Raw genomic sequence first — 25,415 nt, forward strand, 5'->3', positions numbered from 1 at the left:
GGTGGTATAGGCTATATTTTATCATTTGTGACATTTTTCTTGCAACACCCCCAGAGTTTATTTTAGACTTCAGAGGGGTCAGCAGGCATGTAATGGGCATGCAACCGTTTCTGATAGGCACTGACAAATGGAGAGTGGCTATGCTCTGTGCATTTACTGCTGTGTTGATGGATGGATGATGGGGAAGGAAGGGAACAGACTTTAGATAGCAGAACAGTAAACCAGCAGGTGTGATGAAAGCATTTTGTCTCATTGCCCTGCTGAGCAGAATCTCTTCCCTACTTTCAGAGCCAAGGTTATTCACTGCCTTTTACAAAATATAATGTGGATGAGAACAAGATTTGCACAATCATTACATTCCCATCTGTTCATGCAATTCAAATCTTTGCACTTGGCACAAGAATGTACAGTAGTTATAAAGGTCTTGAGTCGCCCCTAATTTCTTTATATTTTGCTAAGAATATTGAAAATAGGTAAACATCTGCAAACATATATAAAATATAGTATATAAGGCAAATACGTTGTTTTTACAATTCCAGTGAGCTTGAAAAACAATATTTTGTATGACCACCTTTGTTCTTCAACATATCTTGAACTCTCTTAGGCAAGGGTTCTTTTATTATACTTAAGTAGTCTTCAGAAATAGTTTGCCGGGATTCTTGAAGGACATTCAAAGCTCTTCTTTGGATGTTGGCTGGCTTTTATTCTGTTCTCTGTCAAGATAATCCTATCCTATATGATCCTATGATGCTTCAGTAATATTGAGATGTGGGCTTTGGGGAGACCAGCCCATGACTGACAGTGTTCTATTGTGTGTTTTTCTGTTCAGATATGCTTTTGCTGCAGTATGTTTGGGATCACTGTCATGCTGAAAAATAAAGCAGTTACCAATCAGATGCTTTATAGATGGTATTGCATGATATCAAATGAGATACTTTTTGACAATTTTGACAAGATCCCCAAAAGCACGGTGAATCATCCCAAGCCATGACTAAGCCTCTACTGTGTTTTACAGATGGCTGTAAACATAATTTTTTGGATTCATTACTCTGTATAACCCCTTTTCACAGATTTTTACTTCTTGTGTAATATCTCTGCCTTTTCTCCCTGCTTGCTTTCCTTAGGAATGGGGTCTTGACAGCCACTCTTTCACTGAGACCATTTCCGATGTGGCTTCAATGGACAGTAGATGGATCAACTGAAGGGCCAGACATTGGCATAACTTTGTGCTGAACATTGGGTGGTTCAAGATCAATGTCTAAATAAGTAAATAAATCTGGGTAAATTCCCAGATGATTAAACATGCAGCTATTTTGCTGGTAGTACCTGAAATTAGTAAAGAAAATCAACACCTTATTTATGCAAGATAATTCATAATTTTATCGGGGGGGGGGGGTTATATTGGTTGGGTCTGATTATTGGGGGGGGTCATAACCCCCCTAACCCCCCTGGAAATTACACCCCTGTGGCCAGGTGCATCTCTCAGATCTTTGCTGGATTTGTTGTCCTATTTCTCCATCCATCCATCCATCTTCATCCGCTTTATCCGAGGCCGGGTCGCGGGGGCAGCAGCCTAAGCAGAGAAGCCCAGACCTCCCTCTCCCCAGCCACCTCCTCCAGCTTATCCGGGGGAATACCAAGGCGTTCCCAGGCCAGCCGAGAGATATAATCTCTCCAGCGTGTCCTGGGTCTGCCCTGGGCCTCCCGGTGGGACATGCCCGAACACCTCACCCAGGAGGCGCCCAGGAGGCATCCTTGTCAGATGCCCGAACCACCTCAACTGGCTCCTTTCGATGTGGAGGAGCAGCGGCTCTACTCTGAGCCCCTCCCGGATGGCCGAGCTTCTCACCCTATCTCTAAGGGAGAGGCCAGCCACCCTTCGGAGGAAGCTCATTTCTGCCGCTTGTATCCGCGATCTCGTTCTTTCGGTCACTACCCACAGCTCGTGGCCATAGGTGAGGGTAGGGACGTAGATCGACCGGTAAATTGAGAGCTTCGCTTTTACACTCAGCTCCCTCTTCACCACGACGGACCGGTGCAGCGTCCGCATCGCTGCAGCCGCAGCACCAATCCGTCCTATTTCTTAAAAATAAAAATTTCAGATACTATTTATTTGCTATAGATAGTTTCTTTTAGGCATTTTGTCCTCTACTAGCTATGAGAATCACCTTGTTAGGGAAAAATACTATTTCATAGAACAAATAATGTGCTTTTGTGACAGACTGATAGTAACAAAGTGCCTACAGCACTACTTCATCCCTTGAGTTAGTTGCCTGTTTATAATTCAATTATTCATAGATAAGTATTAAATGTTTTTTTTTTTTTAAAAACCTTCTGAAAACAGTCAAGTACAAGGACTGAACTAACAATAAGTCCAAAGAAACTTCGAAAGACCTCCAGCAGAAGGAGAACTATTGCTCAAGACAACGTTTTTAAAAACAATTTCAAGAAAATCTGCCTCATTAGAAGGAAACATAAAGAAATGAGAGGTGACTGAAGACTTTTGTACAGTATTGTGAATGCAAAAAGAAAAAAAAACAATCAATTGTGAGTCAACAAAGACTCTGGACTTGTTGAATATGGATTTCTATATAGGTGACTTTTTTTTGGTTTGCAGTCTGGCTTTTCTACTCTCTGAAGCAAATGTCTTTGTATTTTTGTATATGTACATGTAGCTTTTAACCAGACCAGGGATGTTATGCCTTAAATAACCACACGAGTTAATAGAAACTGAGTGATGAAATTGAATGAGTAATGAACTGTCAGCCCTTCAGCAGTTATTCTTTAGTTGCCCTTGAGTGGGACACTTAGTCACAAAAAGCTTCAAGGGAGCCAGCCATTCAAAAGCAACAGCAGGAGACCATGAATGTGCTACTAGCAAGTTACTAACAGGTATGTCGGTGTGCAACTAGTGATGCAAAATATAGAAATGTTGAAAATGGCCTTTGTTTTTGGTAACAATTTTTGGACAAGAACAGATGTCATTACTTTTTCTTGTATTACTAAATTTGTGTTCAGTTGGATGGCACAAAAGTAAATGAAATAACACAACATTTGTCTAGTCTATAAGTTGGATGGACAGAACTGTGTGAAGAGAAATGTAAAAAAACAAAAAGTTTTGACTGAGCAGAGTTGTGTACATGATTTATTGGAAAGGCTTAATATGGGCAAAGAAGAAAGGGGATAGTTTTTAAGGATTCATGACTTCAAGTTAAAATCATTCGATCTGTTGAACAGAACACATGTGGCTTGTGGATGTGGTGTTATCAGCACACAAGAGTGTTGCTGTTGGTCTAGACACCCACTGTGTGGTTTCCTCTAAAGTGACGCCATGGTCTGCTGGTTACTTGTGAAGTGGTTTCATCAACTGCCACATCTAAGGCATCAAATCTTAGGACAGTTTTCTAACAGCTGGTCTGAAAAAAACAGATCCTATCTTTTCTGGCTGTCATTTAAAGCTGCCATTTTGGCTTATCTATTTTTTTTCCTTTTTTTTTTGACATACAAGAAATTTTATTACTTGGGCAATATGTAAGGCATTCGTCATTTTTCAAGTCCACAGGAAAACAAGACTACCACTCATTTGCACTATGGCATCAGTAAACACTTTTATTGGTTTATAGTCTTAAACACCCTTTAATTCAATTTAATTCAATAGTTTCTAGTTATTGCAATAAGGTAAGTCCACTAGCTGCTTGTAATAGCTTTACTTTTCACATTTCCCCAAAAAGTATCAAATATTCTTCTATGCCCCTTTGAGTTTCTTTTTTTTTTCCATTCCATGTCTGCTTGTGTAGGTGAAAAATTCAAGATACTGCTCACGAATTTAAGGAAGAGTGTGGTGATATAAGTGCCGTCTATCATCACGGGCAAAATCTCATCATTATCCTCTTTCTCCACACACCTCTTAATTTCTCTACCGCAGCACAAGCCTTTGAAAAAAAAATCCCCTGTGCTTTGTTGTTTTCTAAGAGGAATAGAGGTCAAGAGGGAAAATGAAATTAGGCTCTCATTTGAACATGGTGGAGCAGGAGAGTGTGCTCATTAAACAGCCAAACCCCCCGCTGCAAAGTCATTAAGGCCATATTTACCATGCAACAGCAGTATGTGCAGAAAACCTAAGATTTACCATGTTGTTTCCACTTAATTTGAAGGAGAAAAAGAGGTAGCTACAGAATAATGCTAGAAAAGAGAAGGAAAACAAATATGAAAGTCACAAAATTGTATCATTAAATGTTGATTATAGTAATAGATATATAGTTCAGACATTATTACTGTGTACATCAAGTTGAAAGGCAGAGGCATTCACATAGAAATGACCCCTTGATGTACAGTAGTATGCATAACGACTGCAACTGTAATGCCACTCAGCTCAGTTCAGCAACCTTGGTCTGGAGATAGAGTTAATGTCTTTATTTCCACCATGGCTTCATGCATTCAGACCCCCATCTACAGCTTTGGAGGTAATGCATTTTGATGTCCCTCTAAAAGCCTGAGTGAAACATGTGCTGTTGGGAGACCAGCAAGCGTACAGGGGCTATCACAAATGATTACAGTCAGCCAGAGGGTGACGGGGACCGCCAGGTGCTGGGGCTTGTTGAAGCATTACTTATTGAATCCTGTCTTTAACGCTAAGGAGACTCGGGCCATATCTAAAAGGCTTTGAGGAAATCACACAAAATGTCAGAAACTATTACATGTCAGCCTCTGAAACACGAATACCTTGGCCAAAGTTTGCCACAAGTTATATACAGGAGTTGTTGAAGACTTGTTGACTGGGGACTTAGCATAAATGTCTTTGGACAATCCCCAAAAGTTCATTGTGTTCATCTGGATGTAGTGTTTTCAGTTTGAGAAATGTTTCGTCAGTAGCGAAACAAACAAGAAGAACAAAGGGCCAATTTATCTAACAGGATAGCACAATTTCCAAATAGAGCTCATAGGTGTGGATAGTTTTACAGGTGATTTACCAAAGCTGTTCTAAAAAAGCTAAGCACAGGCACAGTCAGTTAATTTCAAAATCAAGCATCACCACAATTAGTACTGAACTTCACATTGCAAACCTTAGGAAATTATGTCACATGCTTCCTTTACATATTATTCTTCTTCATATTTTGCACCTACACAAATGAACTCCCAGAAATACCAGCATATACCTACAAGACTGTCAGTCGCAAAAATCTCTGAATTTCCACCTCTTACACACAATCTTGTCACTTTGTTCTCTTTGCACTTTATTAATACCAAAATCAAGTTTACACTGGTACAATACATTAGTAAATCTGGCCCAAACAGTCCTAAACAGAACATGACCTTCATGAGTTCGATATTATAAACTCAGTCTCAGGGAGCCTGATTCTACAGAGAACCTATGGTATTTACTCCAAGATGCTCAGAACAATGTTCAGTAAAAAGCAAAAAAAAAACCAAAACAAAACACACAAATAAAGTTGCTTCATTCAATTCAGTTCACTTCACTTCAGTTTAATTACGTTTTATTTTCATAATGCTAAATCACAACAACAGTTACCTGAAAGCAATTCATCTGCTGCAGCTTTCATTGCTAATCATATCCAGTTATCAGTATGAGAGAAAAGTTGAATCATATTCTTTGATGACACCACCCATTCTAACCTTGTGTTACCTGACTGTAAATAAGTTCAAACCAGGATTTAGAATTAATCATAGCACAAAAACAGCATTAGTAAAAGGAACTAATGATCTTCTCCCGGCCTCTGACAGTGCGCTCATCTTTCTGCTTGTATTGCTAGACCTCATTGAGGCATTTGAGTCAATACCACTGATCACAACATTTTAATACAAGACCAGAATACAATGTTGATATCAAAGAAAATGCCTTGCATTAGTTTGAATTGTATCTATCTGAAAGATTACAATTAATATATTTAAATTGGAAATCTTCACACACGAATGTTATCCATGGATTTCACAGAGTGCTGTGCTCAGATCAATACTTACGATGCAGATGATACCCAGTTAAATTTATGTATCAATTTATATATATATATATATGTGTGTGTGTGTGTGTGTGTGTGTGTGTGTGTGTGTAGGGATAGGACCAGCTCAATGTGCAGGCTGGTAACTGCAAATTCAGGTGGGAAGGTAAGCCTCTGAGAAAGGTCTACACTGATTTCCCAATCCCTGGATGTATTCAGCTGGCCTGAGTTAGGAGGTGTAACCTTGATCTGTTCTTTCCCCCCTTCCCAAATGAAAGATGTTACTGGAAGGTGATCTTGGCATTTAGGGGGATGACATTAACTGACATTCTTTTGTTCTCTAGTATTCAGGTCTAACACCTTAGTACTTGGTTATGGTGTCAAGTGTATCTTCCTTGGATTAAACCGTTCTTAAAACACAGAAGGAAGTGTTTGAATGTAGCTGGAGTGGCACACTGGTGATAGGCTTGATCCTCACCACTCGAGCAATGTAAATTTGTTGTAAAGGCCAACACATTATAGGTAGCTCTGACAGTGAAACAGTCTGTTTTCATACTCCGCAGCTTGCTCCATTTGACTTTTTGCCACTCTGTGCCACATCACCTCATCTGGCAGCCTTCTTGGGAGGCTGCCATAGTACATCTGACTGCTTTCCCTAGGCCAATATTTTCCCAAGTCTTTTTTAGGGGGCCCACTTTTCAAAAAGGAAAAATTGCAGCCTAACTAAGGGAGGATTCAGGGTCACCTGATCCAACCCTAACTATACGCTTTATCAAAAAGGAAAGTTTTAATCCTAATCTTTAAAGTAGAGAGGATTTATGCCTCCCAAATCAATCCAAACTGAAAGCTGGTTCTACACAAGAGGGGCCTGAAAACTGAAGATGCTCTGCATCCCATTCTACTTTTAAATACTCTAGGAACCACAAGTAATCCTGCAGTCTGAGGTGAGGGTGATGTGGTACTATAAGGTCATTTAAATAAGATAGGGTGTGATTTTTCAAGACCTTGTATGTGAGGAGCAGGATTTTAAATTCAATTCTGGATTTAACAGTCAGTGAAGAGAAGCCAGTAAATGACAGCTATGCTCTTGCTTTCTAGTCTGTCAGTACTTTTACGCCAGCATTTTGAATCAACTGAAGGCTTTTCAGGGAGTTTTAGGACATCTTGATAATAACAAATTACAGTAGTCCTGCTTAGAAGTAATAAATGCATGAACTAGTTTTTCAGCATCACTTGGAGACAGGATGTTTCTCATTTTGGAGATATTGTGCAAATGGAAGAAAGCAGTCCTACATATTTGTTTAATATGAGCATTGAAGGACATATCCACAAAAATGACTCTATGATTTCTTACAGTGTTACAGAAGGCCAAGGTAATACCACCCAGAGTAAGCACCTGCTTAGATACCACATTTCTAAGATTTTTAAAGTCAAGTACAATAACCTCAGTTTTATCTGAATTTAGAAACAGAAAATTAGAGGTCGTCCAGGTCTTTATGTCTTTAAGACATTCCTGCAGTTTAACTAATTGGTGTGTGTTATCTGGATTCATGGATAGATAACATGGGTGTCATCTGCATAGCAGTGAAAATGCAAGCTATGCCTTCTAATGATACTGCCTAAGGGAGGCATGTAATAGTGTAAAAAAAAATGGTCCTATTACAGAACCCTGTGGAACTTCATAATTAACCTTAGTGTGTGACGAGGACTCTCCATTTACATGAACAAATTGGAGTCTATTAGATGGATATGATTTAAACCACTGTACCCATGTCTATTGGAAACTCTGCTTCCAATAGACATGGGTTCTACATGGCATGTTTATCTGGATTTAATCATTATTAATCTCTGGCTGTCTTCCACAGCACCTCTTTGTCCTGTTTTCCTCCCCTCCCCAGCCAGTCGCGACAGATGGCTGCCCCTCCCTGAGCCTGGTTCTGCTTGAGATTTCTTCCTCTTAAAAGAGAGTGGTTTTTTTTCCTTCCCACTGTCGCCAAGAGCTTACTCAGAGGGGGTCATCCAATTGTTGGGGTTTTCCCTGGATTATTGTCTTTACCTTTACCTTGCATTATAAAGCACCTCAAGGCAACTGTTGTTATGATTTGGTTTGATATAAATTAAATTGAGCTGAAGTGAATTAAACCGTGTTGTCTTCTTCTTCTTCTATTCAGATAAATTTTTCAAGGAGTTGTGAGTTTATTCACATTTATCATCATCATACTACACTAATGGTACTCTCCCTGGGTCTTAATCACCACTCTGAACTCATCCATCTTTCCCAAGAACCTCACATTTCTCATGATGATAGTTGGAACAGATGGTTTAAATCTCTTTCTCTTAGTTCTACGCTTAGTTCCAGTACTCTATCCCCATTGTTGCTTTCATAGGTCCTCAGAGATCTATTCAGTATTCAACGCCATCAGCTGGTCCTATGTGTAAACAATGCAGCACTCCGATTACAAAAAAACAAGTAAGCAAGAAAAAAGATGCTTAAAGTAACAAAGTCACAAACCTATTACTAATTGACAATAATTGGGTAAGTGATTTAGAAAATATATGTTAGAAAATATATATCATGAAGTGAACATGATCCAAAACACTACCATCTTCTTTGGGACAAAACTAAGTTAAGATGGAATAAGGCAAATTGGAAAACTTTTTGGGGGTCAAATGAATTTAAATTCAAAATTGTTTTTAAAAGAAATGGAAATTTTGGAAGAAATTTATTCCTCTGGAATAAAGAGGCAAGGAACCACTTCAGATTTCCAATGAGGTGATATGGGGGTGCTTCAGTGCCAAAGGAACTGGTGGCCAGACCAATTGAAAACATTTTGAGCCTCATGAAACAAAAGAATCTCATAAAGAAAACCCATGACTGTTGGGCAGCATTGTTAAAAGAAAAGGTGATGCTACACAGTGGTAAACATGGGCCTATCCCAATATTATAAAAAGCATGTTGCTGCCATCAATTTTTTCTCAAAATGGCATATTTTCTCAATGTAAACATTTATTTCTGAATAAAATATGGGTTTGTGAGATTTGCATATCGTTGCATCATTATTTTTCTGGATTGGGGTTGTATCTTTCAGTGGCTGTTGGATATATTATACGTAAAAAGTTTAAATACATGACACCCAACTGTGCGGCCTGCTTTAAATGTCACATTAACATCTATCCTGTCAGAGCTATAAGTGCTGTGGCATTCTCCAAAGTTCCTTTGTGTAGCAAACTCATCTTTCAAAATACAAACCGGAATCCAAAAAAGTTGGGACACTAAACAAATTGTGCATAAAAACTGAATGCAATGATGTGGAGATGGCAAATGTCAATATTTTATTCAGAATAGAACATAAATCACAGAACAAAAGTTGAAACTGAGAAAATTTATCACCTTAAGGGAAAAATATGGTGATTCAAAATGTCATGGTGTCAACAAATCCCAAAAAAGTTGGGACAAGGCCATTTTCACCACTGTGTGGCATCTCCCCTTCTTCTTACAACACTCAACAGACGTCTGGGGACCGAGGAGACCAGTTTCTCAAGTTTAGCAATAGGAATGCTCTCCCATTCATGTCTAATACAGGCCTCTAACTGTTCAGTCGTCTTGGGCCTTCTTTGTCGCACCTTCCTCTTTATGATGCGCCAAATGTTCTCTATAGGTGAAAGATCTGGACTGCAGACTGGCCATTTCAGTACCGGATCCTTCTCCACGCAGCCATGATGTTGTGATTGATGCAGAATGTGGTCTGGCATTATCTTGTTGAAAAATGCAGGGTCTTCCCTGAAAGAGATGACGTCTGGATGGGAGCATATGTTGTTCTAGAACCTGAATATATTTTTCTGCATTGATGGTGCCTTTCCAGACATGCAAGCTGTCCATGCCACACGCACTCATGCAACCCCATACCATCAGAGATGCAGGCTTCTGAACTGAGCGTTGATAACAACTTGGGTTGTCCTTGTCCTCTTTGGTCCGGATGACATGGCGTCCCGCATTTCCAAAAAGAACTTCGAATCGTGACTCGTCTGACCACAGAACAGTCTTCCATTTTGCCACACTCCATTTTAAATGATCCCTGGCCCAGTGAAAACGCCTGAGCTTGTGGATCTTGCTTAGAAATGGCTTCTTCTTTGCACTGTAGAGTTTCAGCTGGCAACGGCGGATGGCACGGTGGATTGTGTTCACTGACAATGGTTTCTGGAAGTATTCCTGAGCCCATTCTGTGATTTCCTTTACAGTAGCATTCCTGTTTGTGGTGCAGTGTCGTTTAAGGGCCCGGAGATCACGGGCGTCCAGTATGGGTTTACGCCCTTGACCCTTACGCACAGAGATTGTTCCAGATTCTCTGAATCTTTGGATGATGTTATGCACAGTTGATGATTTTTGCAATTTTTCGCTGGGTAACACCTTTCTGATATTGCTCCACTATCTTTCTGCGCAACATTGTGGGAATTGGTGATCCTCTACCCATCTTGGCTTCTGAGAGACACTGCCACTCTGAGAAGCTCTTTTTATACCCAATCATGTTGCCAATTAACCTAATTACTGTTAATTGGTCTTCCAGCTCTTCGTTATGCTCACATTTACTTTTTCCAGCCTCTTATTGCTACTTGTCCCAACTTTTTTGGGATTTGTTGACACCGTGAAATTTTGAATCGACATATTTTTCCTTTAAAATGATACATTTTCTCGGATTAAACTTTTGATCTGTCATCTACATTCTATTACAAATAAAATATTGACATTTGCCATCTCCACATCATTGCATTCAGTTTTTATTCACAATTTGTTTAGTGTCCCAACCTTTTTGGAATCCAGTTTGTATTTTTGTACAATAGTTTGTCAGTAGAGAATCTCAGTACATTATCTATCATATTTTCCAATAAAACTAACGGCACGTTAGTAGATTTCACGAACCTGACATGAATACTTGTTTATGATACTATTTTGTTAGCAGCATTTTCAAAGACACTTTGACCTTTTCGCAAGCTCAGTCTTCCACTTGTTCCTGACCTTTGGCTGGGAAACCACACGTGTTAGCTGAAGATGCTCATGTTCTCTCTTCTCAAATGTCATGCCCAGAAGCACTGCAGGTCTGTATCTCTTATTTAAACACTGCCCATTTTGTTACCACTTAAAAATCATGTTAGGATGCAAACTCATTTAAAAGGGTACCAAACAGTCTTGTGCTATATGCTTATAATTGACAAACCATTTATTACTTGGTAAGATGAGTATTGCTTCTCAGTGCAAGGGCTGATTTGATCTTTTTTTTTAAAAAAAAAGGGCTACCTACAGTACAAATGTATTCATACATATAGCAAGACATGCAGAAAAGACTTCAGCAAAATTTCCTCAAGTAGAATATTCTATTGTTTTATCTTCTGATTTCTATTTTCCCTACAAAAATATAATCAGATAATCTGTGTGTATGGTAGGGACAAAAACATAGCTAATAACATGCAATATTATGCAATATCTAAAAAAAGATATCTGTGATGTTTAAACAGTTTAAGACAGATTAACTTCTATAAGCTCTCTTCTCCAAAACAGGTAATTCAGACACCTCTTCAGCACTGGACACATTTGACAATGTTTGACAATTAGAACATGTAGGAGTGGGAAGCTCAGTAGGTAGAGTGGTTGCTCCATGATTGGAAGGCCATGGGGCAAAAATGTAATCAAAAGTTAAATATATCCATTGCACAAATATCATACACGATCATATTTTTCATATATAACATCTCAATGAACCAGTGTACTCGCGTGGGTAATTTGCTAACTAAACCATTTTTGTTATGGCCTTTTTACTTGCATCCACCAGTATCCTAAAACATACACATGTTCGGAAGGCCTTAGAGCTATGGTAGCACCATCTCATTATAGAAAGACCACTGCTGAACTAGAACATAACCCATAACAAACACAAAAACTGACCCAGGACCATGACAGAGCAATTACATTATAGCACAAAGAGAATGGTATAGACTGGGTCGATACAACATTATGTCATCTGCAAATAACACAATTTTTTGTTCTCTTTAATACATGAATCTATGTAAGTTAAGCATTATCAGCAGATCTAGAAGCACTGTGAAAGGAACACATTAAAGTAGGCTGATATCAACTTATCTAATATATTAAGAAGTAGCATTATAAAATTAGGAGACTCTGCTGATAGTTTTTCCTGTGTATCACAGATATATCAGGGTTTGGGAAGAATGGCTGAATGTATTTAGTAGCTGAATCCCTTCAATGACTGGGATGACCTTTCTTCTTCTTACCTATATTCTCTGTCTATGTGAACAATACAGCTTTAATAGGTCCAATTAAACTTTTTAAAATACATATTCATGTTTTGTAGTATGTAGTATGTCTTAATAATGACAGACATTGAATCTCTCTCATTGAACTGAGTGCTTCAGAGATGAGAGTGTGGAAAAACAGAATGCTAAAAGCTAAATAATTGCACATAAGTGCCTTTGAAATAGGCCTGTTTCTTTTGGGGTCAGAAAACCTTTATTAAAAACATCCATATCCAGCATATACATATTCCATTTTATTCATTGCACAGCACTCAAAAAACAGCGTGTGATAGTGAAAAGAGACAGTAAAAAGAAAAATTACTGAAGTCTGAATGGATCTGCTAAACAACACCAAATAACAGATAATGATTATAATACATTCAGACTGGGTGCAAGACTCAGAGAGCTTGGGCCTGACATCTCACTGTAAACACAACTGTCCTATCAAGTAAGATAAAGCACTTGCATCAGCTTCATTCTTTCATTGTTGTAGAAGCTTACAATTTTGTATCATGCCAAGAAGTGACTTTTGTTAGACTGAACTATTGTTATGTGATTGAGGCATAAAGGCAATGATTTACAAAAAGTGTTGGTGAAAGTTTAATTAAACGAGAATAGAAAAGTACTTCATTCTCTTCTCTTTTCTTACACACTTCTTGGCTCATGAGGTTTCCTGCTTCTGTACATTTAAAATTCAAAAGGGAACCACCCAGTTCACTCCATTTAATCAATAAGCTTAAAACAAACCTAACCTCTCATTTATGATGAAACCAATCCCAAATGAGCATGCCTGATGTAAACCTAATGTGCTCCTGCCAGCTGCTTCTGATACTAAGGTTACATCTAACCACCATTGCCCAAACCCCCATCTTTCCTCAATCCAGATTAATAGTTAGGCTAACCATGCTGATGGCTTTTATAGAAATGAGTGCTCTCAAAAGTCATTCTTTATTTGATGCGTTCCATCTGTAAACTAGTCTGCCCTAAGAACTACTGGCTTTTTGAAATGAATGAAAACAACCACAAAATATTCACTTTTGAAAGTTGTTACCAGCAATAAGTATAGAAAAGAAGTGTTCAAACTGGACTAATGTTTACATACATATCCTTTAAGACATTAAAGGACAAACATCATCTTAAGTGAAAACCTTGTGATGTTATTTTTAATGCTACCCACAGCAGAAGAAAATGTAATCCCTTCTCCTCTGTGTTCCATCCTCCTTCCGTCTATACCTACTGTATATTGTAGACATTAACTAGATCTCACAATCAAACAATTTATCCTTTCGCAGACAATCCACACTAGTCATTGTGCAATACAAACTGTCAGACATAAAAGCTACAGGGCTGCAGGCGCTCTCTATCCTGAGATGAGCACACACCCATCCACTTGCCAGCACTACACCGCAGCCACCCAAACGCACACACACACACGCACATACACTAAAAGACACACTTTCATACCACCCTCCAGGCAATAAACCGATGCATTTCTCTCTAACATGTACATTCTAATATAGATTTGGGTAGCTCTTAGTCTCAGGGATCATCACAACAGCGGGGCATTACTTGTTGTTTTCTCTCATCACACAATCAACTCCCCCAAACCCCAGTACCTTCACATGAAACCACTCTTCCCTACTTCCCAATATAATCTCCGCCTCAGGCATTACTCATCACTGCCTGGCACGTTGGGAGGTGTGTTTCAAAAGAATATGGACAAAAGAAGCGCACGGTGCATGTGTCTGTCTCTGATACGTAACTGCAGTAGGAGTGTAAGGCCCCAGAAGATGCCAAGGGCAGTGTGTTGACAGCCTTCTAACACATGTTGACTGAAAGTTGACTGAAAACGAAAGTTGGAATTGTTAAAAAAAAAAGTGAAAGGCTATAACAGCGATATTCTTTCTATCAGTCCCTGTAAAATTAGATTATCATTAAAATGAAGTAGCCTTTTTTGAATAACCTTCAATGCCTGAAATCTGTGAGAGCAGAAACGTCCGTTTGTTTCACGCAAAGATAAGTCTGTGTGAAAGAAAAAAGATGATTTTTCTGTGCTGAAGGGTTATCATGAGTGGATTTATAGTATGATATGATAAGACAAAAAATAAATAGAGACACAAACAAGACACAGAAAGACAAAAAGACAATCTTAGGACTAATTTCTTATTGCAGGCACCTTTTGTTTAAAATGACTCCTTTGGGTACAGATGTTGTTATAACTGCAAAGAGAGCAGGTGTGACAAAAATCTGAGATGACAGCAGATGTTTCAGTGACTTCACTAAAGATATAGGCTTACATAGCATCACAGTCTGATGCAGGCTTGCAGACACTAAATAGAAACATAGAGCAAGAGAGGGAACGAGGGGGAAATGGAAGGGGAAGTGGGGAGGAGTGGGGAGGAGTGGGGTTGGCCATTTCCAGCCAGACTAATGTAGTGGTATAAATGCTGCAACAGAGGTGGATAAGCTTACATAAGGGTCGCTTCCAGTGTGGAAAGGATCATTTTTAGAACAAATATTAAAATCAACCACAGTAAACACTGAGACTATCCACATGCAGAGAATTTAACTTTATTTGTGATTTGGAGGTAACCACACTGCTATTTCCCACATTTCTCATGAAGGCATAAATGTATATAGCACGGTCCTTTCTGTTATAGCATTGCTCAGTTCAAAACTGGTAGATTTAAAAGGTTTGCAATGATTCACAACTTTTGCAGACTGGCACCGATGCGAATGATGAATTTGGATGCTTGTTGCTTAACAGTTCTCAATAGCTCTTTGTTTGAGTCAGGCTCTGGCCACAGTTGAGGCCCACTCAGCTCCAGTGTGCTTTCCTACACCTGAATACTAATGAAGAGCTTGTGATCTTAACCTGACTTTGACTTTAGCAAGGAGGAGACAATGTCAAGCACTCTATTGGTCTGAGGTAGAGACTTGAAGGAGGCTGTCTGACACAGGGCTGCAGAAGATCAGAAACAGTATAGGGCGAGGTGACGTGAATGAGAATATCAGGCTGCAATGAATCGATGCAATGCACCGATTCTGTTGTGGCTTTAATGATTATGTAATGATTCATTTTTATTATTATTATTATCTCCATGAACAGTTCAGCGAACACCACTTGATCCTCTATGTACTCCAGCAGCAATTAAACTTGTGTTTTCTATTTGAATTACAATAAAAACAAGTGGGAGAGAGGGGAGTTTGGAAAGTACTAGATTCTGAACCGCAAGTGTGTAGAGCTGACTGATCCCCTAGAGACTGGAGGCGTAGAGCTCTATGGGGAACATTTGTGATGTTTTGCAACTGGAAACAGGAAAAATGTAGGCCTATCAGGGATCAGAGGAGGCTGAAGTACACTATGAGGAATATAAAAAAAAGAGTAAATCTCCCACTCCTGGCTTTATCTCTGTGTGTTTGTCCATTTGTGTGTTGCTTAGAAACATACCAGAATCTCTTTTAACATGGTCTTTTGACGTGGATGTCAGCTGTTGGCCATGCTGACTCCCACTCACTTTTACTGCACTCTAGAGTATGCTTTATACTCAGCGTTTGATTGAACAGATCAAATCTTGATTAACGGTTAGTGCCAGTACTTCCCAGTTTAAACAAAGCGCAGTAAAACATTTGGTGTGAAGCGTAATACTTATCCTAAAACTTTGAAGCCTAAAATGTAACACAACAAAAGAAAAACAGAGTTGATATTGATTCAAATAAAACTAAAAGTTCACATCATATGACTACAAAACCAACGCAAACCTCTTAAATGCATAATGGGAGCAGAATTTTAAGTAACAAAATAGTCACACTGCGTTGTGAGCTGTGGATTATAGCAGCATTAACTACAAGTTCTTGTTTGTTTACCAACTTAGCACTGATCTATAAATCATTCAAGCATAAAAAAGGCAGCTAACTATGTTAGGTTAAAAGTGTGTTATGGCTGCATATAACAGAAAACTTAGCGAAGAACTTAAATTGTATCTTTAAACACTTTCTCAATATCGGCCTACCACAAAAACACATAATTTGGGTCAACAACAAGGTGAATACCAAAAACCTGTGAGTTTGAAAATTTGTCGTATCTCAACATCGTGTGCAGGGTGTCTTTCAAATTTTAAGGAAACTGGACAAAGAGGACAAAAGGAGTGATGAACATAAAAAAAAAATACTTAGAGCAGAGACTTGACACAGGACTTGAAACATGGCCCTTCAGCCATGTCTCAGTGGAAAAGGTGAACTGGAAAGGAAGCTGGGAGAAAAGGCCAAGGTATGCCAAACTACACAAGAACTGAACTGACAATCAATATCTTATGGGGTGACGAGTCATCAGGAGAGAGGTAAAACAGTGAGTGACTCTGTCATGGTCTGTGACTGCATTTTAACCTGTTGTTTTGGAGGATATTTTAAACTGAAGGAATCATAAATGCAGAAATTACCTTCATGCAGCACCATCTGGAAAGCATTTGATTGGCAACAGCCTCATTTTCCAGCATGAATGGAATGTCCTAAAAAAGAAGGTTGTAGAACTATTCCTGAAGACTACTTAAGACTACTTACTTATTTACAAGAAAGCTCGCTTAACCGAGGACAAGCTATGTTGAAGAATTAAGGTGGTCATACAAAATATTGACTTTAAGAACTGTATGCATTTGCATTATATGCAATGTCCATGTATGTTTGCAGATATTTTAATTAACCTCTGCTCCCTTTCCTCATTTTCCTAGCAATATCCATGTATATTGAAATGAGGGCTGGCTCTAAAGGATCTGTGAGCTTTAATGTAGTGCTAGAGAAACACTGCAGCAATCACACTCTTGTCTCACATGACATTTGATCTTGTTTTTCTTTGTCTCCCACCAGCATCTAACAATGTTTTTATGATGCATCTGGAAAACTGGAATATGTGATTTTATAAAAGAAATTATACTTTTCAAGCAAAGCCAGCATAAATTGGAAGAGGAAAAACTGTAGGAGTTCTTTGAAGAAAAGAAAATCCATCCAAACTAATTAAGGAACCGACTAGAATAATACCATCCTCTCAAACAAAGATTGATTAATCAGCGCAATAGGCGGGTGAGACTAGAAAAAACACATGACTCAATCGCTGTTCATAATTTGATACTATCAAATAAAAAACCTCATTACATCTAATAAACTCAGTAAGTTCCCAAATCTCCTCTGAAATTAGAGAATAACTGTGCCCTGGAATAATGCATAAAAAAGATCAACAGTGAACTGATTTAAAAAAAGAAGAAAACCATCATAGTTTTCAACATTTAACCGAAACCATAAACTTAGAGAGGAAATTGGATTCAAACATGGTCTCTGATACAGAAGTCCTAATTTTATTCAAAAACCTATCAACGTGATCCACGGGGCAGTTTCATTTGTCAAATTATTATTTTGCTAAAACAAAGGTAAATAAAAGAAATACAAGCATTTCACAGAGCAGAGGGAAAAGTTTAAAGGAAATTTCTTGATGTGTGACAGACCATGCAGTCTTTCAGCAAAGACCTTCATCAGCACAGACCACCAAGCGAGGGCACAGAAACGTACCAACTCCATGTGACAAATGAGCACATATAGGCTTTTAACCTTATGAGAATCATTCCTCAACTAAATTCAAAGCCCATCCACCAAGCACACTGCTATTCTGAATCTATTTATTCTGAATCCAAGTCCTCCCTTCTAACAGTTCCCTGGATAAATGAAACCAATCTCACTTACATACAATCTGCAAGATTTTAACATAACAGTGTTTTTTCATCTTTATTTAAATCTACAAGTAAAATGACACTATTGAGTTTTAGAAGATTATCTTTTGAAAGTTTGTTCTAGATCCAGATAGGCAGCATTCACAACAAAGTCTGCACAAGGTCAGGAAGAACACATAAACTTCACAGAGAAAGGCAGCATCAGAAAAAATATGTGTGGCTCTCTTCCACATTGATGTCATTGAAAATCTACCAAAATAAAAGAGAAATAATTTTTGTATCGAACAGCAAAATGTGATTAAACTGACAAAAGTCAGAGTCACGTAAAGCCCTGCATCCCAGTCTACCTAATAAATCATTGACAGAAGAAGCAAGATAAATGAAATCCCAGTGGAAGGATATTTTAATTACACCTATCTGCTGCATCACTTTCTCCCCATCCCATTCATTCATTGTCTTTCAAATAATGTATCTCATCAGTGCTGACAAAATCATTCTCCATCAAACAAGGAAGAACAGCATGTCCTTTTATAGCAGCGATGTAATTTTCTGTGCTGCTGAAGAATGGTTTTTCTTTCAATCTTTGGAAACTGAAATTGTGTTATATGCACTTGCATGCAACAGAAACTTGTAGTGACTATAGAATGGTAACCATGGCGATAATTAATAAAATCAGCTGGTTTTTAGTAAGCCTTTGAGCTGACTGTCCAATAAAATGCTTTTATCTAACTATCACATAATATGTAAATTGAAGTAGGATACCTTCTGATTTTAAGCAAGTTTTACCAATTATCAGGTAACTGGAAACTGGGTAAAAAAATATGATTTTTTAAAATTATTTTTCCGCACTGTCTTTGTTTATTTGTATTCAGGATTATTTGAGTGCAGTGTCTCTAACCTATATTGTCTCTGCTTTATCATAACTCATCTTGGAGATGGCATCGTTGTAAAACATTCACAAAATCTATTATTCACGTCTTTGAGGATTGCAAGCAAAACTTTCATGAAAGGTGGTATATTATTTGACTAGTGTACTGCTATGGCTACAGTTGGACATAACACCAACAGTGTCTGGGATAGAGCTAGACCTTAGAAATCTAAAGAGGACTGGTTTTTCATATGCAGCAAAGAAGTCCATCTTACTCAGTGGGTTGATGATAAAACACAAGAACAACAATGCACATACGCAAGCAGCTCATTTCAGGTGCTGCTCATTCACACCCTGACAAGATAAATGTAGAGATGAGCCTTCAGCAAGACAGCAACACCTTGAGCCAGCAGTGTTTGTGACTGCTTTTTCCCAAAAAAGTCACGAAACACTTAAGCTATTAAAGGGCCAGAGGTTTTAAAATGTTATAATTATATTATAAATTTTTATATGACATGCAAAAAGCAATGCTTAAACTGATTTATTGTTACTATGTTGTAAACTGATAAACAACGTGTTGTTAAAACAAGACTGTGATATTTTTAAGGGCCGTTTTATGACATCACTTTGTAATTCATGTTTAAGCCTGTTTTAGTCCCTTGTGTTAAAAGGTATTCTTTATTTTACATGACGCTCAGTGTTTTAAAACTAAAAAAAACAAAACAAAAAAAAAAAAAAACCTACAAAATATTTCTTTTAAAAAATATTATTTTATGAACTACTCTTCAAAGCGAACTGAAGTTATATGTATCACTGGTAGCGATGTCATGATTTTCCAGCACTGTGAAATCAAAAATGGAACATAAGCAGTGAACATTTGTGTTCTCAGATCATACTTCACTAAAAAATCTCATATCTGATGGGTTCTGGTGATTAATTCAAGATGAAGATAAATCAAGTCAGGAGAGTAGCTTTACCAAATGACTTTCAAAGCATACATTAAAAACATGAATCGAGGCTGTTAAACTTTGTCACAGTCTTTAGATTTGGATCCTTCAGTTTTGGATTCTTGCTTTGAGATCAAGTTTGGTTAACTTTATTGTTATTTTCAAAAACGTTATATTGTTCATTTTGATATTCAGTGTTATTCCTTAACTTTGTTGGTATGACAATGCTGACTTTCAGTTTCGTGTTTTTGGTTTCTGCTGTTCTTCCTCTTCCTCTTCCTCTTCAGAATCTGAATCAGAATTGTGTTTATTGGCCATGTATATGTGCAGACACATACAAGGAATTTGGTTCCGGTAGATGGTGACTGTCAAGCACAGCAATGTAAATCACACACACACACACACACACACACACACACACACACACACACACACACACACACACACACACACACGTGTCTATATATACATTACACATGCATACACATACATACACAAAGCTGTGTAAACCAACTATAAATAACCAATCTAAACTTATATACATAGAATACAGGATGACAGAAATGAAATGAGGTGGAATGAATACTACAGAATGTACATAAGGTGCAGTTGCAGTCTGGCAGTGGGAGCAGTGTGACAGATCAACTGTTTAGGAGGGAGATGGTGAGGGGAAAGAAACCGTTCCTATGTCGGGTGGTCCTGGTCTGCAGGCTTCTATACCGTCTGCCAGAGGGCAGCAGGTCAAAAAGTCTGTGTCCAGGGTGTGAGGGGTCTGTGATGATTTTCCCTGCCCGTTTCCTGGTTCTTGAGAGGTACAGGTCCTGGATGGAGGGCAGGGGGGCACTGATGATCCTTTCTGCTGCCCGTACAGTCCGCTGCAGTCTGCTCCTGTCCTGTTTAGTGGCTGCACCATACCAGACTGTGATGGAGGAGCACAGGACAGACTCAATGACTGCAGTGTAGAACTGGATTAGCAGCTCCTGTGGAAGACTGTACTTCCCCAGTTGTCTCAGGAAGTTGTTATTAGTCTTAGTCTAGTAGTGTTGTTGTTATTATTGTTATTGTTGTTATTATTGTTTTTGTTGTTGTTGTTGTTGTTGTTGTTGTTATTATTAGTAGTAGTAGTAGTATTTTATTTATTTATTTATTTTCTCAGTGTTTTTCTTTCCTCTGTTTTGTCTGCACCTGTCCTTCTGTGTTCCCCCTACATTAACTCATTCATGTTTTTCTGTTCTTTTCTCTTTTTTGCCATATTCCAGTGTCTCCTTGTTTCAGTACTGTCAATTAGTTGCAGTGGATTTGGCTTCCTTCCTGTCTATTTCTCCTCACCTGATACTGCACCTGTGTCTTATCCCCCCATCTGTAACAAATCCCCAATTACTCCTCTGGATCTGTAAATGTGTAGTTCTGTGTTCCTCAAGTCATGTGTTTACTTGTGCGCAATCCTCTGTGTTCCTTTCAGATTTAGTCCACCTTGTCCTTCTTTTTTGATTAAGGTTGTTTTTTGTTTTGTTTTTTTACTTGTCAGCATTTGTTTCCTCACTTCAGCGTTTAATTATGAAAGTTGTGAAAAAGAAAGGTTTTAAAGGACTCCTGTGAAAAACTAAATACAACCACAAATCAGTGGCTTACATAATATCACCATTGCTGACAATTATCTCTCCGAGTAACAATTTTCTCTATGACTTTATCAATCTCCCACATCACTGTGCAGGAATGCAGGCTGACTCTTCTTTAGTATATCTGTTGTATTATTGTAGGGTCTTTACATTATAATATAAAGCGCCTTGAGGCAAATGTTGTGATTTAGCGCTATTGTTTCAGTTCACTGAGGTTTGTGGACATTTATTAATGCACGGCTCTCTTAAGGTCATGCCTCGGTATTTCAATCAGGTTGGGGTCTTGATTTTCACTAGAACCCTGCTACACTTTCTTTTCTTTTCCAGCCATTCTGCTGAAAATTTGCTACTGTGTCTGGAATTGTTCTATTGTACCACCCAGTTTTGGATGTCACACAGAGATGTCCTCACATTTGACTCTAGAATATCAAGGTAAACAACGTAAGCTGCAAAACAAGCACAAATCATCACCCCTGGTGGTGGTGGAGGAGTGAGGATTTCTCTACATGGTGCATTGTGGCAGACTTATTTTTCCATTTTTGCCTTGTCTGTGCAAAGGTCATTGGGTCTTGTTTATTAACAGTATGTATGCATTTTAGAAAAGATTGTTGTTGTCATTGTTGTGATGTTTCCCAAAAGTAAAGTATAAAAGTATAATACTATACTACCAATGCTAAAACAATACTAAACTCAAAGTGCAGGTTTTCACCTTCTTAATTTACACCCATTCCACTATACCTCACCTTTTATTTTCTTAAATAATCTTATTTGTCATTAAAAAATGACAAATGACAAATAAGGTTATTTGCAACATCATCACCATGATAAAATGGCTCACAAGTGGTTATCAAAATCTCATTGTTTTCCCCTGCATTGCACCAAGGGAAGCATATCAATCCCTAGCAGTTCTTTGCACCTATTGCCAGAAAATTCCTCAAATGGGATTCGGATAAAGAGACTATGCTGTGAGGAGTTGCATTATCATTCAAGATTGCTACAACCTATTCACTCACAAGGTGAGAGCAGTGAACACTGCTGTCCCAAACCATGATATACAGAGGCCTCAACATCCCTCTCTCTTCGGGTGGTCTTTGATTCAGAACATCCGTAGACTTTATTTACAGGATGTGCTTGCTACCAGTGGAAAATGCAGACAATAGCATGGAGAGGGCAAAAAAAACTTTTGTTGTTTGGACAACAAACCTTTGTCTGCAATGATAAGTCCACTTTTTCAGAAATCTATGATCATTTTCTCATTACTTCTCATTAAATGCATAATCTTAGTCAAACCATTTGATGAGCTAATGAACAGACTTTCAAGTGTGAACTTGAAACTAGAAATGATTCCACTTTATCTTATCTTTGTCTTCTGGAACTTGAAACTAAAATGGTTTAGGTCCTACTTGCCTTGTATGAGAATATAGTGTTTCAAAGTGGATGGCAAGGGGCAAAATGCTCAGCTCAAGAGGGCCTCAAGGTGGCTATGTCCACCTTGAGAAGCTGTTTTGTATTGTGTGATACAATAGTCACATGGTGATACTGGTACCTACTACTGTAAAAGCCCTCTGCCCGGTTATGTTCTTCTCTTGTATTTTAAAGATGTTGAAGCTGGCTTTGTGAATAAGTGAATATTCTACATGCCTTTGCTTCAAGCATCATTAATTTCTAAGAAAAAAGAGGGAACTAAAGAAAATGTTTTTGGTTACTTATAACACCATCCTATTGCAAAATATTACAAAAAATACTTGCACATAATGCAGTAGTTCATCATTTTTCATTGAAGATGTTTCATTCTAAAATGATTTTGTGTAAGGACTTGAACTGTAGACACTCTGACATTGGTATTTCTGAATGATCCTTAATCTGCAGTTGCTGGTGCCTGGATTTCACACTGTCTAATCACATTGTTTGCCAACAAAATTTTCAGTGGCAACCTCCTGTTAAGCATTAAAATCCTGCCTCAGCCATCACTATGTGGTAGTCGTTGGCTTCTGTTACACAATTTCAAAAAGAAAGTTAAAAGATTGAAAGTAACATATAGTGGCTGATGAAACAGCACCATTACTCAGACAGTTTGTTCTGCCAACAAGGAAATATAGTTGCTGAAAGATAAAATATATGCATACAGTAACATTTTGACTTAGATGTTCTCATTTTAAAAAAAGAAGAAGAAGAAGAAGAGGAAATGCAATTTATCTATATAGTGACAATTCACAGCAACATCTTGAGGTGGTTTATACTGTAGGGTAAATATCTTAAAATACACAGTGAAGGAAAACTGATGATCAGTTGATTCTTTATGAGCAAGCAAACAACAACAGCAGGATAAAAGAACTGCTCATTAATAGGGTGACACCTAGGACAGAGCAAAGCTCAGGAAGGGGCAACCTTAGGGGAAAGATGAGAACAGAAAGTGGGCTTAGGGAAACCAAGGATATCACATATCTGTCACACATGGATGATAACTGATTGAAGGACTGTAAAAAAAAAAATATATATATATATACTATATATACATATATATATATGTTCATAGAAAAAAACAGATGTTTCATTACAGCAGATAATTTCTGTGAAATTGGGGTTTTGCTGTTATTTAACACAGTTCTTGCACAACTATTTGAAACGAAAACATTTACATATCTAAGAAGTTCTTGCGCAATGACAGCTAACATAGGCTCCTGACATCCCACCCGCATAAGCCGAATAAACAATCAAGACAACAGATGGCTGACCACTGATTCTTTTTTTTTTTTTTTAAAGAAAAGCCTATCAAGATTAACGGAAAAAAGAGACCTAAAATCAAATCAATGACCTTTGACACGTCTGTAATTCAGTGTTGCACCAATGCACAAAGTTGCTGGCATGGTATAAACCTTGGTTTGGGAGTCATGGTTGAGGTAATCAAATTTTTAATTTATTCACTTTACTTAAGACCCAAAACACAAAATTAATAATGAATATTTCTGATTAGAATAAAATATTTATTCATAATTTTACTAAATGTTAAAATGGCTTTTAAAATGAAGAAAAACACAACAGAAGATAAAAAAGGGGAAAGATCAGATAGAGTGAGAAATTTCTATAATTATCATTTACTAATGATGATTTAGAATATTTTTAATCTAATGTTTGCTGATAATTCTATTCAACATCTTGTTCATTATTACACAAAGCAGAGCAAAGAAAAAAGGGAAATCCAGTATGTATAAATTTCTTTTTAATTTCCCTATAGAAACTCTGTGTCCTTTGCATCACCTTCGCTAGTTAATTTGAACACTTTTTTCTTCAAAGGCACTTACACTACACTTGAGATGGGTGGTAATGAGATAAATTGCAGGACTTCATTTAAGGCACTTTTTTGCCCTTTAATCTAGTATGTGGAAAGAAGCGTGGCACTCTGAGGGGATCAATAACCCTTTTTGTTGTAGACGTGTTTCCAATAATGAGACACAAGGAAGCATGGAACACAGGCTTAGACTCAGATATATATGTAGACATTTTCTAATTAATCTACAGATTGCTAGCCTCATTATGCTATACTTCTATATACTTGTAAGACCAGAATACCCTTCATTTAATTCATAATTAGATTTTTTTTTTCCATAATCTAACATAAAAAGTACAGCTTGAAGCCCAAGCAGGAATCTGACATCTAAAAGCAATGTTCCCTATTGGCTTCCTTGGGTTTGTATATGTTTGTATGTGTGGGGGCTGAGACTGGGGTAGAGGTAAGGAGTCAGAAAACAGTGAAATAAAACCAAATGTCAATTCCATTTAAATCCAGCTAAACTAAACTGCATAATTTTGCAGGATGTACTTTGAACCTTGCTTTCATTATCATACGCTACCTTCAAGCAGGTTACCCTTATTTGCATTCATCTGGAATAATTCCTTAAAATAATGATGGCTGATGAATTATTGAGTGATTTTAGCTTGCTATCTATAATCTATAAGGGCACATTGCATTGTACGCAGTGCAACTTGAACAGATGTGAATG

The sequence above is a fragment of the Oreochromis aureus genome, linkage group 1, assembly GCF_013358895.1.
Source record: "Oreochromis aureus strain Israel breed Guangdong linkage group 1, ZZ_aureus, whole genome shotgun sequence".
Taxonomy (NCBI): domain Eukaryota; kingdom Metazoa; phylum Chordata; class Actinopteri; order Cichliformes; family Cichlidae; genus Oreochromis; species Oreochromis aureus.